Here is a 14,204-nt window from a genome sequence, read left to right on the forward strand (position 1 = left end):
ATTTTATATTGATTTGTACTTACAAAAAAAGAAAAAAATTATGAATTTCTATGATTTATACATTTACTCAAAGTGAGCACTTACTCAAACTAAAACCTGAATGCTTTGCCTTGACATTTCTACACATTCTTATTAAGAAATGTGTATCAACTTCGTCCATTTTCTCTTTTTCTTAATATCATCACTCCTACTTGTAATCTTTTCTAAGGTTATTTTGACAGGAGGATACGCTTAGCTGAATTAGATTAGAAACATACCAACATGAAGGAAATGCCTATTCCTAAGAAAGGAAATATTATTTTAATGAAAGAAGAATGAAGTTTGTATACTTTATTTTGGGAGACAATGCATTATTCTCTTTCATATGAAGAAACAGCAGATCCCAAAACTTTAAGGAAGGTTAATTTACTAACTCCTTCTCCAGATATTTGGGTCTTCCCTGGTACTCAGAGAGTAAAGAATCTGCCTGCAATGCAGGAGACCTGGGTTCAGTCCCTGAGTTGAAAAGATCCTCTGGAGAAGGAAATGGCTACCCACTCCAGCATTCTTGCCTAGAGAATTCCAAGGACAGGAGCCTGGCAGCTACACAGACCATGGGGTCACAAAGAGTCAGACACAACTGAGTGACTAACTCTTTCTCCAGATATGTGTTGTGGCAAATCAGCTGCTTTGGGAGTCATCTGCTTTGACTTGGTTTTATTTCTAGAGGCAGAGGAGGACCAGAATATTGACTTATGTGAGGTTCTAATGAGTTGAAGCCTCTAATGCAAGCCTTGTTTTAATGAATCAAATTAACCCACCATGGACACTGCAACAGTCCCAGCTAAAGTAACTTGCTTACCTGTTGAATAAATACAACTCTAGAAAGAATAGTGTAAAGCTCCCTAAAAATCTCTTTTTTGTGTCTTCTGAAAGCTGTTGTTTTTCTTTGAGATTATAAGTATATTTGATCCTTGATTTTCTCATATACAATAAAGCTGATAGTCTGCTACATTCAAAAACAAAAATAACTGGATCACTCTCCAGGAGTATCGAGGTCTCTTCTCATCCTACATTTTGTAGGCAACTTGGACTGAGGGCAGTGTGGATGGTTCTGCAACACCACTGAGGATAAGAAAGGGGCCAGAAGTGATGACATCTCCTAGAAGGGGTTTTCTTAGTTTTGGGTATGTAACCCGAATGTGTACATTGACTAGCACACTGTAAGAACTCAGTGGAAGTCCTTGACTCCTTGCCATCTACTTTTCTGATAACATATGTGGAACTGAGTTTATAGAAACTGTCACCTACTATGAAATGAACAGGCACTAAATGCCAACTAATGGGGGGAAATGGTCTTTAAATTAAGTGAATGGCTATTCCTATCATTTTCTCTTGTCAATCTAAAAACTATGTCTTTAATGTTGTATTTGAAAAGAACTTAATGTGAATAATGAAACAATCTGAGTCCCTTCTTAAACATTTTATGAATCAACTATCACTTAAATACCTTAAGAAGAAACTCAGGGTAATTCATCCACACCATAACTCTCAATGAAGATAAATTTCACTGGGAAAAAATATTGTCAGTGTCAAAAGTAAACATAATTTATAATATAATTTAAATGTAAAAAGCAATATAACAAATCATAACTAAGTATAGTGACATCTGTTAAGTAGTAAAGAAATGTTATAACTGTCTAATTTGTGGGACCCAGTGTAAAATTAACATGCAGATCTCTCTGTTCAAAAATAATTAAGATTTTCAAGACAGTAGCAGCAGACACTACACTAACAGGGAGTTCTAGGCACAGGGCCCTGTGTGACTGTAGAAGTCCACATGCCCAAGAAGCCAGCCTATTCTCAAAATACGCTGAAATAATGATTTAGAAACTTAACACAATGCAGCTACCCAGAAAATGACCTAGGCTTTATTTTTAACAGAATGGATTTTCCAATTTGTGGGCTTGGAAGAAGAACGAACATGTGTTTTTGTTCTGGAGAAAAATTGCAATGCTATTACTTCAAAGAGCTATAACATTGAATCTTGCAATACTCCTATATCCCAACGCAGTCATGCTTCTCAACTCAAAGCTTCTGAATTCTCACATGTGCACCAAGTTGCACAGAGATTATAAAAATAATTAAAAGAAATCTTCAAAATGTCATCAGTAGACATTTTAATTAGTGTATATTAAAATAAAACTAAGAATCCTGATACCTTCATAATTTGGCTTCTTTTGAAGTTATAAATTATTAATAATGTCAGTCAAATGTCACAGGAAGATTCACCTCATTTCAAAGATCTATTAGCCCAAGATTAATAAGTGATTTATATCAACTTTTCTTCTAAATAAATCAAAGGGGAAAATTATTTACCTCATGAAATCTAATGACACTGGAAAGATGGGCTCTTGTTATAATAAGCTATCCTATATGCAAGAAAGGGAGAAAATAACAATATATAATAATTTTTTAGAAATGGTTATCTGTGAAAGAGCAAAGGGTTGGTGGAGGGGAACCAGTGGGGAGCCAGATTTCTCAGTAGGTTAATACCTTTTTATTTTGTGTTCCTATTTCAACCACAGAAATATAGCATCTACCCAAAAATGAAAAAATAAAGAAAATAACTCAAACTTGCCACAATGAAGTCAGAAATTAAAATTAACATGAATTCTAGAGAACTGTTCTACAGCAGGCTTTGTAATATTTTTAAATGCATGAGTTTTTGTGCAAATTTTCATTCTGGCATGCACTTACCAACTCTGAGACTTTGCAAAGTTACTTCACATCTACAAGGCTTAACTGTCTCATTTTTAAAGAGTATAAAACTGCCTACCTGGTAAGGTTATTGCAAAGATTAAGTTAGACAACACACATGACATCTTCCAAACAGTATCTAGCCTTTGGTTTTATTGGAAATAATATTATTTCCAACAGAATAGTGCCTAGGCTACTGGAGTCCCATATGAATGAAATCCATTCATCACTTATACATACATTAATTCAGCAAATATCAATTGAGAGCCTATCATATCAGATACTGCTCCAGGAGCTTCAGATACAGCAGAGAACAAAACAAAGAAGGTTCATGCCTTTTTGAAGTTTGTATCATCTATGTGGCATTGATGAGGGAGATAAATAAATCCCAGCAAACATAATAAGTATGGAAATACCAAAGTGTGTTAGTGAAACTGTTATAGAAAAATAAAAAAGTAGAACAGGGAAAAGCAATTGTGCTGGGTTGGAGTGGGGAAAAAGTCAAATAGATTAGAATATTAAATGATGTGGTCAGGCCTTATTAAAAAGAAGAGTAAATAAGATAAAAATCATCCTGTTTATACCCTGATTGCTTCAGTTTTAAAAATTATTAAATTACATAGGTTTAAAATAACTCATAAAGTTGTTTTTCAGTATATAGTCAGAGATTAAGCTATTCTTTCTTCTAGTCCTTAATCCCAACTCTCTCCTCCTTGCATGACACTTTAATCGAAATTTTCTGTAAAATCAAGGGCATCTTGTAAAATATATTCTCTCAAACTTTCTTCCTAGTACAAAGGTAAGAGAGATAATACTGTCTTACTAAGATTTGCATTTGCCTGTTGCTGAATGTTACCATTTTACTCAGATTTGGATAGATCCAGAATTCAAGCATGGCTATTTTAGTAGAATTGACAGAAAGTAATACGTATTTAAACTCAGCCTTCTGTCATGAATAGTTGTCCTAATTCTGGGTTACTTTATTAGAAAATAAAGGCCACATTACTAAATATATTTATGTAACATGGAAAGGACTTCATCAAATTACATGCCTAGATAAGTATGCATACTTAACAAATATCAAAGATGAAAATAAAATCCAACTGATGAAAATAATTACTTATTAACAGTGTTCATTACCTCACGTGAAGCATCCTTTAATGTCACTTGCCAGCAGATGCAAAATGAAAGCAGACCCATATACAGATATAATTATGATAATGTGATTTTAATTACATACATCAAACCAGTCAAAGGTTGTCTTTTTAAAGTGTGCCTCAAAGTCCCTTGGTCCAGTGGTTAAGAATCTGCCTGCCAACGTAGAAGACACCACTTCAATCCCTGGTCCAAGAAGGTCCCACATGCTGCGGGGCAACTTGGCCGATGTGCCACAGCTACTGAGCCCGCACTCTCGAGCCTGTGGGCTACAACTGCTGAGCCAGAGCGCAGCAGCTACTGAAGCCCACAGCCCTACAGCCCATGCCAGGCAACAAGAGTAGCTTCCACTTGCCACAGCTGGAAAGTCTGCGCTCAGCAACAAAGATCCAGCGCAGCCAAAAATAAACAATTTTTCTTTAAGTTTGCTTTATCTGGAAAATAGCTGTTCTTTGGACTGGATGATCACAGTCTACCATTATTTGTAATATCGTTTGATTTCCACATCTAATGATTGATGGGAAAAGCAAGATTTTTCTGAAATATTCCTTAGAAACATTCTTATTGGATGTTGAATGCTCCAAATTCCATATATTGTGCATATTCCAACATAATTTCTATATATTTTAAAAGATAGATACCTTACATTTAAAGGTGTTTATTGACAATTTAAAACAATATTTTCTTGTTCAATGTACTTCATTAGAACTTTGAAGGGAGATCAGGTCAGGAAAATGACGTAACTTAATGTTTCTTCTATTTTTGAAATTATAACTAAATGAGCTCCAGTGATATAGATTCTTCTCCTATATTCTCTTGATAATAACTTTTTAGGAACATTAAAACTGCAGTTTTCTCTTATAAACAATTTAGTTACTACTAAAAACTGATGGCAGTTAGTAGATAAACATTTATTGACTGCATACTACAAGCATCAGTAGATAGAATTTCAAAGATTTAAGATTAGGATTGAGCAAAATTATAACAACTACTAAACATGAAAAACCAGAATATGTGCTGAAATAACCACATTCTCCTATCATTTGCAACCTTACACTGAACAATATTGATGCTTCTAGAGCAGTCCTATTATTTAGGATATATGACAGAATCATACTATCCTTATAATATGTACCAGAATACATCTGATAAAGTTTGAAAACAAGCACAGAAAGTCCATGACTGCATCTATTTTCAGATGGAAAAACCTTCCATCTGAACATTCTAAGATACAGAACAAATTATTGAAGAACTGATTATGTTCTTAAATATTCTCTAATTAGCAAAGACACAGGGTGATAGTTGTCTGGGTAAGTGATGATCATACCAGTGAGGCTGAGGCTGTGGAGGCAGTTGTCAGCTTTTTAAGTTGAAGGTCATTTATCCACAGCCCAGGCTTGCTCATTCGTATTTGTCCCTGGTAGAGCTTCTCTTTGTCTGGCTGGGAGTTTCATCTCTCTTTCACAGCCAGGAAGTTTGGGAAAACCTGCTGTGTTCAGGATGAAAGCACTCATTTCACTTAAATCAGGTTATTTTCCTTCAGAATGGTCATTGATGAGTTTCTGCCAACCCTATTCATTTATTTCCCAAATGTTTGTTTCTATTTTCCCAGTAGTAAAAGCATGCTTATTATAGCAAATTTGGAAAATGTGGAAAAGTAGAGAGACACCAATAAAGTTCACCCACAATCTTTTCTCAGTGAAAACTGCTGTTAACATTTTGGTGCCTTTCCATGAAATCATACTGAATACATAATTCTGAATCCTGAAATTTTCTCATAACATTTTTATAGTGATCGTCCCCCTAGTTTATCAAAAGTTTTCAACTACATTATTATTTTTAAAATTTTTATTTATTTTGGCCATATTGTGATGTACAAGGGATAATTCTCTTACCAGGGATTAAACCTGTGCTCCTACAGTAGAAGCACTTAGTCTTAACCACTGAACTGCCAGGGAAGTCCACAACTACATTATTTTTAAGACTGGCATAATATTCTATGGGATGGATAAGTCATGCTTTTTCTTTTTTTTAAAAGACAAACATCTATTAATCTTTTTATATTTATATTCTTTTAAAATATTTTATAAAATATAAATGTAAATGGTTTTTTATATTCTTTTTAAAACAGAAGTATCTCCTATTATTGGATATTTAAGTTACTTCTAGACTTTTACTATTTCAAACAATTACACCATTAAAATCTTTATACAGAAATTGCCATCTAAATTTCTGACTACTTACAGACCATTTCTTTAGGAGGAATACTGTTAATGGTCATGAATCTTTTCCTTACACGCATTTTTCTTCAGTAAATTTCACTGAGTATTTTACTATGCGGAAGTCACTGTACAAGATGCTACAGAGGATATGAATTAGATGAACTGCCAAGAAGGAGCTTACAATCTAGAAAGGAAACTCAGACAAAGGTATCCTAGGTGGCGCTTGTAGTAAAGAACCCACCACCTACCAATGCAGGAGACATAAGAGATGCAGGCTTGATCCCTGGGTGGAGAAGATCCCCTGGAGGAGAGCATGGCCACCCACTCCAGTATTCTTGCCTGGAGAATCCTCAGACAGAGGAGCCTGGCGGGCTACAGTTCATAGGGTCGCAAGGAGTTGTACACAATTCAAGAGACTTAGCACGCACATATACATAAGAATAATATATGGTGGCAGGTGATACATTCCAAGAATAAAGGTTTTGCTTTGTGCTTTGAGACTCAAAAACTAGGAGTCTGTTTTCACATGACAAATTGAAAATCATTCACATGAAAATGTTTATTCCTTTAAAAAAATTTTTTTTTCTGATTGCTACTATTTTCATTATAATGTTTATCATATATCTATTTGTGTCTACTTTAGAAAAAGCCTCTACTGGAAGTACTGCGTAAATAATATCAATGATTTCAAATTTCTACTTTATCTCTTTTTCTAGGGAAATTTTAGGATGTCTTGAATATGGTTATTTTGTATTCTAATAATTCAGAGCTATGCGGGCTACTGCAAATGCTTACAGAGGTGTCAGCCTTGTAATAAAGCAATGGTGATATTGGAGAAAGATGTAAATTTATAATTGTAGATTGGCATTACAGTCTTACATGTATGTTACTTTCTGTTGACATTGTTATGGGATGTACAAAGGCAGAGCTTAAATTATAGTTTTTGATAATAGTTTGATCACTTTTCAAAATCAAATGAAACTTTTATGTAAATTTCTTATTTCCATCTACATCAAAAGTCAACAAACTTTCTCTATAAAGGACCAGGTAGTAAATATTTTCAACTTTGCTCTTTATCTGGTCTCTGTCCAAACTACTCAATGCCATTGCTGTGGTATAAAAGCAGGTATAAACTCTTGATTGGGTTTCAATGAAACTTTATTTAATAAATTAGTATTTTACATAATTCATATATATTATGGAATATTCTTCCTCTGATTTTTCTCTAACTATTTAAAAAATAAAAACAATTGTTAGAGGATTTCCCTGGTGGTCCAGTGGTTAAGACTTTGTGCTTCCACAATATGGGGTTTAGGTTCAGTTCCTGGTGGGGGAACTAAGAACCTGGATGCAGGGCAGTGGAGTCAAAACAAAAGGAAAACAAGGCAAAAAACCCATTGTTAGTTCATGGGCCATAGAAGAAACTGTGGGTTAGGTTTGGTCCAGGTCACAGTTTGCTGACCTCTTATCTAGATAATCTTACTCAAAAACAACAAAGGGATATGTATAAATCCTAAAATAAAACCTTTTCAAGTAATAAATAATAAAATCTTTAAGTGTAAGGCTTTGCAATGTTATAACTTCAAGCGCTTTTTTTTCTTTCTTTTTTGGATGCACTGTGAAGCATGCGGGATCTTAGTTCCCAGACAGGGACCAAACCCATGATCCTCTGCACTGAAAGTATGAAGTCTTAACCACAGGACCACTGGGGAAGTCCCTCAAGTGCTTTTCTTAAAATTTGGATAAACTATTTTTTCCTGTATCAGTACAGAAAGTCCTCTACATATAAATGCGTTCCTTTCCCAGAACACATTCCTAAGTCCAATTTAAGTCCAACAGTTATCCTAGGTACTCAACTGATACAATCGGTGATGTAGTACTGTACTGTACTAGGTTTATAATACTTTTCACACAAATAATACATATAAAATAACACAAATTAATATTTAAAATCTTACAGTACAGTACCTTGAAAAGTACAGTAGTAGAGTACAACAAATGGCATACAAGGGCTGGCATCAAGTGAACAGGCAAGAAGAGTTACTGACTGGAGGAGGAAGATGGGGTGGGAGATGGTAGAGCTGAAGAATCATCAGCAATAGGAAATGGAGGGCAGGTTGCAGTTTCTCTCATGCCTAGTGTTGATGGCACAGGCGCTGGTTCCTTGCTGGATTCAATTCTGTCTGCCCTCTTATAAAAATGACCCAGTGATGTCTAGGTAGTAGCTCTTTTTTTTTTTTTTCCTCATCATAGACATTGTGGTAGCACAGAATTGCCTTTCAACAGGTGCCACATCCTTTGTGTACCACTCTCCATTCCAGTCTTGTGCCTCAATAACTAACAGTGCCTTCTCAAATAAAGAAAATTCCCTTACCATTTTTTCATGAATCTCTTAGGTTCTTCAGTTAATTCTTCCTGTTGTCTCTCTTCATCCTTTCTCTGGGCCTCCAATTCCATCAGGTCTTCATCACTATGGTACATGCCTTCATTAATAATATCCTAAAGAGTTTTTTTAAATTCCTGGGCACCTCCCATATCTGCACTCGCTGCCTCACCACTTTTACTTTGTGAAGGTTGCTCTAGTCTTGAACTTATAAATCAGTCATGGATGCGCTCATGCTAAGTAGCTTCAGACGTGTCTGTCTCTTTGCATCCTATGGACTGTAGCCCACCATGCTCCTCTGCCCATGAGATCCTCCTCCAGGGGATCTTCTGACTCAGGGATTATGAAACTAGTCATGGCTAGCATTAAAATTGGTGCCCTCTGATTCTTTGCTGTGTATCTTCAAGTCTTCATAAAGGCTTTTAGCTTTCTCTTGAATCAGGAATAAACTGAGTGGGACTTGACACCGATGCTGATGGCAAACTACTTTAGTATTCTTGCCTTGAGAACTCCACGAACAGTATGAAAAGGCAAAATGATAGGATACTGAAAGAGGAACTCCCAAGTTCAGTTCAGTTCAGTTCAGTTCAGTTCAGTTCAGTTCAGTTGCTGAGTCTTGTGCAACTGTTTGCGACCCCATGAATTGCAGCACGCCAGGCCTCCCTGTCCATCACCAACTCCCGGAGTTCACTCAGACTCACGTCCATCGAGTCAGTGATGCCATCCAGCCATCTCATCCTCGGTCATCCCCTTCTCCTCCTGCCCCCAATCCCTCCCAGCATCAGAGTCTTTTCCAATGAGTTAACTCTTCACATGAGGTGGCCAGAGTACTGGAGCTTCAGCATCATTCTGTCCAAAGAAATCCCAGGATTGATCTCCTTCGGAATGGACTGGTTGGATCTCCTTGCAGTCCAAGGGACTCTCAAGAGTCTTCTCCAACACCACAGTTCAAAAGCATCAATTCTTCGGGCTCAGCCTTTTTCACAGTCCAACTCTCACATCCATACATGAACACAGGAAAAACCATAGCCTTGACTAGACGGACCTTAGTTGGCAAAGTAATGTCTCTGCTTTCGAATATGCTATCTAGGTTGGTCATAACTTTTTTTCCAAGGAGTAAGCGTCTTTTGATTTCATGGCTGCAGTCACCATCTGCAATGATTTTGGAGCCCCCCAAAAGAAAGTCTGACACTGTTTCTACTGTTTCCCCATTTATTTCCCATGAAGTGATGGGACCGGATGCCATGATCTTCATTTTCTGAATGCTGAGCTTTAAGCCAACATTTTCATTCTCCTCTTTCACTTTCATCAAGAGGCTTTTTAGCTCCTCTTCATGTTCTACCATAAGGGTGGTGTCATCTGCATATCTGAGGTTATTGATATTTCTCCTGGCAATCTTGATTCCAGCATGGGTTTCTTCCAGTCCAGCGTTTCTCATGATGTACTCCGCATATAAGTTAAATAAGCAGGGTGACAATATACAGCCTTGACGTACTCCTTTTCATATTTGAAACCAGTCTGTTGTTCCATGTCCAGTTCTAACTGTTGCTTCCTGACCTGCATACAGATTTCTCAAGAGGCAGGTTAGGTGGTCTGTAGGTGCCAAATATGCTACTGGAGATCAGTGGAGAAATAACTCTAAAAAGAATGAAGGGATGGAGCCAAAGCAAAAATAATACCCAGCTGTGGATATGAATGGTGATAGAAGCAAGGTCCGATGCTGTAAAGAGCAATATTGCATAGGAACCTGGAATGTCAGGTCCATGAATCAAGGCAAATTGGAAGTGGTCAAGCAAGAGATGGCAAGTGTGAACGTCAACATTCTAGGAATCATCGAACTAAAATGGACTGGAACGGGTGAATTTAACTCAGATGACCATTATATCTGCTACTGCAGGCAGGAATCCCTCAGAAGAAATGGAGTAGCCATCATGGGCAACAAGAGTCCGAAATGCAGTACTTGGATGCAATCTCAAAAATGACAGAATGATCTCTGTTCGTCTCCAAGGCAAACCATTCAGTATCACGGTAATCCAAGTCTATGCCCCAACCAGTAACGCTGAAGAAACTGAAGTTGAACGGTTCTATGAAGACCTACAAGACCTTTTAGAACTAACACCTAAAAAAGATGTCCTTTTCATTATAGGGGACTGGAATGCAAAAGTAGGAAGTCGAGAAACACCTGGAGTAACAGGCAAATTTGGCCTTGGAATGCAGAATGAAGCAGGGCAAAGACTAATAGAGTTTTGCCAAGAAAATGCACTGGTCATAGCAAACACCCTCTTCCAACAACACAAGAGAAGACTCTACACATGGACATCACCAGATGGTGAACACCGAAATCAGATTGATTATATTCTTTGCAGCCAAAGATGGAGAAGCTCTATACAGTCAACAAAAACAAGACCAGGAGCTGACTGTGGCTCAGATCATGAACACCTTATTACCAAATTCAGACTCAAATTGAAGGAAGTAGGGAAAACTGCTAGACCCTTCAGGTATGACCTAAATCAAATCCCTTATGATTATACAGTGGAAGTAAGAAATAGATTTAAGGGCCTAGATCTGATAGATAAGAGTGCCTGATGAATTATGGAATGAGGTTCGTGACATTGTACAGGAGACAGGGATCAAGACTATCCCCATGGAAAAGAATTGCAAAAAAGCAAAATGGCTGTCTGGGGAGGCCTTACAAATAGCTGTGAAAAGAAGAGAGTTGAAAAGCAAAGGAGAAAAGGAAACATAAGCATCTGAATGCAGAATTCCAAAAAATAGAAAGAAAAGATAAGAAAGCCTTCTTCAGCGATCAATGCAAAGAAATAGAGGAAAAGAACAGAAAGGGAAAGACTAGAGATCTCTTCAAGAAAATTAGAGATACCAAGGGAACATTTCATGCAAAGATGGGCTCGATAAAGGACAGAAATGGTGTGGACTTAACAGAAGCAGAAGATATTAAGAAAAGGTGGCAAGAATACACAGATGAACTGTACAAAAAAAGATCTTCACTACCCAAATAATCACGATGGTGTGATCACTCATCTAGAGCCAGACATCCTGGAATGTGAAGTCAAGTGGGCCTTAGAAAGCATCACTACGAACAAAGCTAGTGGAGGTGATGGCATTCCAGTTGAGCTATTTCAAATCCTGAAAGATGATGGTGTGAAAGTGCTGCACTCAATATGCCAGCAAATTTGGAAAATTCAGCAGTGGCCACAGGACTGGAAAAGGTCAGTTTTCATTCCAATCCCAAAGAAAGGCAATGCCAAAGAATGCTCAAACTCCCGCACAGTTGCACTCATCTCACACGCTAGTAAAGTAATGCTTAAAATTCTCCAAGCCAGGCTTCAGCAATATATGAACTGTGAACTTCCAGATGTTCAAGCTGGTTTTATAAAAGGCAGAGGAACCAGAGGTCAAATTGTCAACATCTGCTAATCATCAAAAAAGCAAGAGAGTTCTAGAAAAACATATATTTCTGCTTTATTGACTATGTCAAAGCTGTATTTGACTGTGTGGATCACAATAAACTGTGGAAAATTCGGAAAGAGATGGGAATCCCAGACCACCTGACCTGCCTCTTGAGAAATCTGTATGCAGGTCAGGAAGCAACAGTTAGAACTGGACATGGAACAACAGACTGGTTCCAAATACGAAAAGGAGTACGTCAAGGCTGTATATTGTCACCCTGCTTATTTAGCTTATATGCAGAGTACATCATGAGAAATGCTGGACTGGAAGAAACCCATGCTGGAATCAAGATTGCTGGGAGAAATATCAATAACCTCAGATATGCAGATGACACCACCCTTATGGCAGAAAGTGAAGAGGAACTAAAAAGCCTCTTGATGAAAGTAAAAGAGGAGAGTGAAAAAGTTGGCTTAAAGCTCAACATTCAGAAAATGAAGATCATGGCATCTGGTCCCATCACTTCATGGGAAATAGATGGAGAAATAGGGGAAACAGTGTCAGACTTTATTTTTTGGGTCTCCAAAATCACTGCAGATGGTGACTGCAGCCATGAAATCAAAAGACGCTTACTCCTTGGAGGAAAAGTTATGACCAACCTAGATAGTATATTCAAAAGCAGAGACATTACTTTGCCGACTAAGGTCCGTCTAGTCAAGGCTATGGTTTTTCCTGTGGTCACGTATGGATGTGAGAGTTGGACTGTGAAGAAAAAGCTGAGCGCCGAAGAATTGATGCTTTTGAACTGTGGTGTTGGAGAAGACTCTTGAGAGTCCCTTGGACTGCAAGGAGATCCAACCAGTCCATTCTGAAGGAGATCAACCTGGGGATTTCTTTGGAAGGAATGATGCTAAAGCTGAAACTCCAGTACTTTGGCCACCTCATGCAAAGAGTTGACTCATTGGAAAAGACTCTGATGCTGGGAGGGATTGGGGGCAGGAAGAGAAGGGGATGACAGAGGATGAGATGGCTGGATGGCATCACTGACTCGATGGAGGTGAATCTGAGTGAACTCCGGGATATGGTGATGGACAGGGAGGCCTGGCGTGCTGCGATTCATGGGGTCGCAAAGAGTCGGATACGACTCAGCGACTGAACTGAACTGAACTGAACTGATCCTACATCCATACTCTGAGAAGTTACTCCGTTTCCTCCATCATTTTTCCATGCATCTTTGATATTATTATTGTTGGCATCATTGGCACTGTCGACTTCACACGTTCCATGCTCTTGTCCTTGTTCTTTAGAATTGTGCCGATGGTTGAATAATCGTGTTGTAAGAATGTAAGCCTCTACCATCTTTTCGCCTTGCTCCCTTCAATTATTTTCACTTTGTCTCCACTGTTATTGCTTGGTGCTTCTTATCAATACGAGCTACATCACCACTGCTTTTACACTTGCTTCCACACATTTTGGACTTGAAATAAAGTACTGCTATATTCTGTACAGTACCAAGCAGTAAAGTACACAAAAGCACAACTACTTGTAGAGAATGCATGCACATGACAATGTACACCAGACAATCATTGTGACTGGACATGCAAATGCACACTTGCATCTTTGAATGTTCAAAAGCTGAATTTTGTATGTATGCTTTTGGCTGCTGCTGCTAAGTCACTTCACTTGTGTCCAACTCTGTGCAACCCCATAGACAGCAGCCCACCAGGCTCCACTGTCCCTGGGGTTCTTCAGGCAAGAACACTGGATTGGGTTGCCATTTCCTTCTCCAATGCATGAAAGTGAAAAGTGAAAGTGAAGTTGCTCAGTCATGTCCAACTCTTAACGACCCCATGGACTGCAGCCCACCAGGCTCCTCTGTCCATGGGATTTTCCTGACAAGAGTACTGGAGTGAGTTGCCATTGCCTTCTCCAATGCTTTTGGCTATAAGTAACCAAAAAACCTGACTGATAGTGGCTTAACAACTAGGAGAGTTTATTTTGTCACTTATTAAGGATTCAAGAGGTAGGAAGTTTCAGGGTTGATTCAGTAGCATATTAAATTTAGCAATGCCCAGGATTCTTTCCAGCATCCTGTTCTGCCACCCTCAACAGATTGGTATCATCTTCCCTCTGGGTCACCAGATGGCTACAGTAGTTCAGGACTTACTCTGTAGCTCTACAAAACCACATCTAAAATCAAGAGGAGTAGGGAGAAGGTGGAGAAGGCAATGGCACCCCACTCCAGTACTCTTGCCTAGCAAATCCCATGGACAGAGGAACCTGGTGGGTTGCAGTCCATG

At 38.1% G+C, this 14,204-nt stretch overlaps 1 long non-coding RNA gene across 1 annotated transcript in view; it reads right to left on the minus strand.

Annotated features, from left to right (window-relative positions):
- LOC120858543 overlaps positions 1-14,204 on the minus strand; it is a 45,940-nt gene that overhangs the window by 19,483 nt on the left and 12,253 nt on the right. The window lies entirely within an intron of this gene.

Source organism: Oryx dammah, unplaced genomic scaffold, assembly GCF_014754425.2.
Source record: "Oryx dammah isolate SB20612 unplaced genomic scaffold, SCBI_Odam_1.1 HiC_scaffold_29, whole genome shotgun sequence".
Taxonomy (NCBI): domain Eukaryota; kingdom Metazoa; phylum Chordata; class Mammalia; order Artiodactyla; family Bovidae; genus Oryx; species Oryx dammah.